Here is a 5,326-nt window from a genome sequence, read left to right as displayed (position 1 = left end):
GATCTCCTGACAAATGAAAGGAGGATGTGTCCAGAACTAGCCTGGCATGTCCTGTACACTGCTGTGCACACCAGAGGTGTGGTCTAATTCTACGGAGCAAATCCACCCACTTTTGCTTAGCAGGCCCAGAAGGCAATAGGAATTTGCAAAAGAGGGATGATTGGTGGGGAGGCACACACAGCATACATGTGCTAGTTGTATGGCATGGAGCCCTGCTGCCTTCACACAAAGCTCCCTGCACAGCAATAGGGGAAGATGGAAGGGGCGTCTGGCAAGGATGAGCTGGACAATCTACAGTTACACAAATTTTCCCTCATGGTGCAGGTGGTGAGTAATAACTCAGAGGTTAATTTCAACTACTGGACTGGTGTAAGCTACACAGAAAAGCTTCACAGCTCCTCTATGGTATGGGGTATAGGGCCTTTCAATTAAGGGGTACCCAACCTTTGCAAATTTAACACAAAGGAGGCCCAATCCTGTTCCCACAATGTCTTTTGACAAAATTCTAATTGATTTGAATCAGAGCAGTATTGAATACTATGGACCTGATTTTCTCCTTAATTACAATTTATACAAGTAAGTCACATAAGACTAGTTATGATATACACTGGTACATGAAAAGAGAATGCGCCCACCCTCACTATCTCTTTTAGCTTTAGGTAGTGGTATTTTTCATTTCCAGCTGATTATTTTAATTTCATCTCAGGCTAGTTGTTTTAATCCTAGGCACTGAAGTGTGTTAATGTTAGATCTTGGATGATATTTTTCCTAGGTTAGTTTATAATTATGCACTACATGCAAGAGATTGTATGCATTTCTCCTTCTTACCTTCCAAAAGATCTATAGACATTCAGGTACATAATGAATAGCTATAGTTTGAGGTAGGTTAGCAGGAGAGTTGTTTCAAATAATGTTTTCTGGGTGGAGTGAGTGAATCAGAGCCCCAGAAGCTAAAAGCAAAACAAAAAACAAGGGAGTTGTAAGAAAAACATGCTTCTAGTTCTGCTTTAGAGGAGATGTAGGATCCATTAGAGCTTTGGCAATCATGCAAATATGACAGCTCAGAGAAAAAACAACCCACCACCACCCTTTTCCCTATAACAATCCTACAGGTAAATAAACATAATGGACATCAGGTTACAAACAGATAGTAGAGATACTGCTTATCCCTGACTTAGGAATGTCTGAATACTCACAGCTATCCTGCTCATGTTTGTAATTTAAAAAATTGAATCTAAACTTGTATTGACTCTCACATTCAGTGCTTTGGAGGAATTGTGGCCTATTTGTTTCTATAGTCTCACCTTCAAATTTCCCATTTTGTTTTGCTGTTGAACTCTTGAAAAATAACATATCCAAGGGTCATTTAAAATGCTTCCAAATGGATTTTGTACACTATTAATACTTAAGAACCATCGACAACACACATAAGTGTGTGAAGGCTTTGTAAAATCTTATGAGAGTCAATGCAGTACAATGCTTCTCCCACCTAATGTAATTTGTTTATATAATAGTTAGAGCACAATTATTAAAACAGTAACTAATAAGGGGTGCAGATTTACGCAATTTAACTTATTTTCTTCCTGGTAGATGTGAAGAGCCATAGCAAACAGGTACCTTTCTGTCTGAGAACTTGCTTTCAAAATGGTTAGTCCTTGGAGGAATATTGCATTTTTGGCAGAATTAAATGAACCCCTAATTAATAGATTATGATGTTAATGCTATTATCTTAAAATTGTAGGGCCAAATCCTCAGCTGGTGCAAATTGGCACCATTAATTTCAACTGAGTTACACTGATTTATGCCAGCTAAGGATCAGAATTTAGCACTCAGGAAATTGAGAGACTAACAGAACTGGCTACAACCAGTCACGCCATGCATTGATTCTGTTCACGCTGTGCTGTCAATACCCCTGAATTAAGATCTACAATGCCTGCTACTATTTCAGTCTTCTGACCCTCTTTACCATGGAATTGTGAAGTGTTGAAAATATTATTACAGTCTGAAACCAAGACAAATATCAAACCTCTGCTCCCTCTTCCCCTTCAAGTATTCTCTCGGCTTCTTAAAACACATGCCCACAACTAAATATTTGGTTGGCTGGCTCCAAAGAAGAGCAAGCGCAATAATTGTACCAAAATAGCTCTTTTGGTACATTTGTAAATGTAGACAAACCTTTTGTGTAGACAAGACTTCAAATGGGAAGCATCCCTCTGTGGCAGCTATAGAGCTGTTTTAACCAGAGACTGAAAAGTGTATGGTTCTGTATCTCACCAGTGCCTGAACCAGACATTTCCCTCAAATAACTTCTAATGTTTTTTTAACTCTTACTTCAGTGTGAGCCTCAAGTACATCATTCCTACCAGCAAAGTTTACACTGTACCTTGTGAGATGGGTCATAAGTTACCATTTGATAATGTTTCTTGTGAAGCAAGACACTGCCTTCTTACAGTAACTTTCAATGTAACGTGGGAGTCCAGTGACCAAAAAATTGGAATGGGGTTGGGAGAGAAATAGGCATTTACACAACACAAAGCCCAAAATATTGGGACTGACCCTATACAGTCAGGACATCTGGTTACCCTACTTGGGAGTACTAATGGATCACAGATGAGGAGGAGGATTGTATATAGATAACTTTCACATGTTCATTATCTTGCTGTAATATTCTGAATAGCACTAGCAGTTTCTACCATCAGGTAGGGCAAGGTCAGCATGCTCCTTCCAATGATTCACATAACCTAACTTTGAGTTTTTATAGCAGAATAGCTAATGCTTGTTAGTTATCCCATAGTAAAACACACACTTTTTTAGAAGTGAAGACAGGCTAAGAGTTGTTTAGGAGAGATTTAATGGAACATAAATTACTAATGCTATTTTGCTGGTAGGAATTTTAAAAAAAATTAAATGGAAAACTCAGCAGTGAATGCAAATGTGTTATTCTAACTCTTCAAAGTAGCTCACAGATTCATTTTTACAAAAGTCAAGTCACTATGGTATAGTAGCTACATGCTGGAAGTCCATTGTGGTCCAAGGGCAGATAAAAGGGTATATTGTTTGTCATCTCAGCATGTGGGGTTTTGTGTGCACAGCTCCTGTTAATGCTGACAGAAATTAAAAATGTAAATTACTGCACACTGAGCTGAGAGTAGATCTCTTGGGCCTTTACAATGTTTAATTCGAAAGGTTCTGAGCTTTTTATCTGAAGCAGAGATGGAGAATAGTTGGGACCATTTGTCTTAATGCCCCAAACTTTAAAGGTTCCAATAAAATAGGGTACAGTTCTCATCAAGCTGGTATTACAAAAAGCAAGGCAGGCTGACAGTTTATACTGTAAAATGAATAACAACACTGGCTACCCTATATTTTGGATAGTTTTGTGGGTAAGGTGCTGCTACGTCCACTGCATTCTTACGGGCAAGAATGGATGGAGACACTATAGCTCATTAATGGATGTATGCAGTGCTAGGGATATTGTTGCCAGGGACCGTGTTGGCATAGGCAATGAACCCCATCATGCCCCCATGCTTTATGAAAATTGGCTTATGAATATGCATCTGTGTAACTGATAGTTCCTTTATACAAAATGGGTCATGTAAGCGATTGTTGCCTATGATCTCCTGAATGTGCATATTCTATTTTCTGCATATATCTGTCTTGGGTTGAAGTTAGAAATATTAAGTGGGAACCTGTCTTATTAGTCCAGGTATTCTCATAAAAGCAATTAGTGATTGTGAGGGGGTTCACTCACCAACCGTAGCACCCCAGCAGTCTGTCCTCAGGAATTGGCTCCCTCGGCAGGTAGGGTGCCTTCTCTGGGGTGGTGTTTCCCCTCTTTACTCCCAGCTGCGGCATCCTCTTCGCCACACTGCCCTCTGGCAGTGCCCAAGTCTGTCTCTGAGCCCCCCTTCTGGGGGTCAATGTTCCTTCATCAGGCCTTCTTTCAAGCCCTGCAGTCTGAGGATTTGCTGGCCAGAGCTCAGCTCGCCTGGCCTCCCCCGGCCCTGCCCTAGCTCCAGGGAGCCCCCTCCTCCCTCAGCAGCCAGGTTCTCCCTGCTCCCCTCCACACAGCAGCAGCCTATCCTCTATTATAGCTCCCAGCTGGGCCCTAATGGACTAGTACAGCCTCAGCTGGGCTAAACTCCCCGGCCCTGGTTCAGGCCGGTGTCTGCCCCTAAAGGGCCAGTGCAGGGCGAGCGCCCTGTCACAGTAATACTTTTGGAACTGAATCCCTCAGTGATCAAGTCAATGACCCATGAATGGTTTTGTTTCTCCTGTAAACCCAAACTGTGGTTGGTCCTATCAAAACACGTGACCATGCCACCTAATGCTGGAACCCATTTTGGATCTGGTACTTTTCCATTCAAGGTGAGAACAATTTGAACTGACCACAAAGAATTCCCACTGTGGGCAAAATGGATATAAAGGGGGGAAAACAAACAACAGAGGATGAGTTGCAAGATGCCAGGAGCCCCCTCACTTATCACCTAAGACACCTGCTGGAAACATTTCAGACTGAATTGGGGAAGGATCGGGCCCAAGCTAGGAGGCTGCTTAGCTTGTGAAAGAAATAATTAGAACAACTGTTAGGGTAAGAACTTGCATGTAACAAGTGTCTTAGTGTAATAGGATGAGCTGGCGTGTTTTGTTTATTTTGGCTTAGTAACTTTGATCTGCCTGTTTTCACTTGTAATCACTTAAATCCTACTTTTTATACTTAATAAAAATACTTTTTATTATCAAGCCCAGTGTAAATAATTGTTACAAGAAGGGAAGGGGAAGCAACCACTGTGCATATCTCTCTTTCACTGATAAAGAGAACTGACTTTATGAACTTTTTCTGTGTAAAACTTTTACACAGAGTAAAATGGATTTTTTGGGGGGCATGGGCCCTCTTTGTCCCCTTTGGGGATTGAGTTCCTGGGTGCTCCCAATGTCCCTATCGCTGAACTCTCCCGGAGCTGAACTGATTCAGTATCTCTGTTGCTCTGCTGGGCTTTTACCCCAACTCTATGCATTGTCTGGGAATGATCAGAGCTTCTGGCCCAGCAGTACAGGGTGATGGGGATCCCCCGAGAGCAGGAAGGTGGGCTCAATGGCTTGTTCAGCACACTGGGTGACAACTTCAAAGGGATTTCTCTGCTCCAACCCATTACATACCCCACAGAGCTTAAGAATACAGAGACAGATTAAGACTCTATGGTTTCTTGATCTGCGTCTGAATCAGTGAAACATAACCCTGTCCCACACAGAGGGCTCATGGCAAAGCCACGATTAAGGAGGCTAATTAGCACCATTTAAAGTTATTTTCCTTTTTTCTTTTTCT

The sequence above is a fragment of the Pelodiscus sinensis genome, chromosome 2, assembly GCF_052426305.1.
Source record: "Pelodiscus sinensis isolate ZL-2025 chromosome 2, ASM5242630v1, whole genome shotgun sequence".
Taxonomy (NCBI): Eukaryota; Metazoa; Chordata; order Testudines; family Trionychidae; genus Pelodiscus; species Pelodiscus sinensis.
This window is presented reverse-complemented; position numbering follows the sequence as displayed.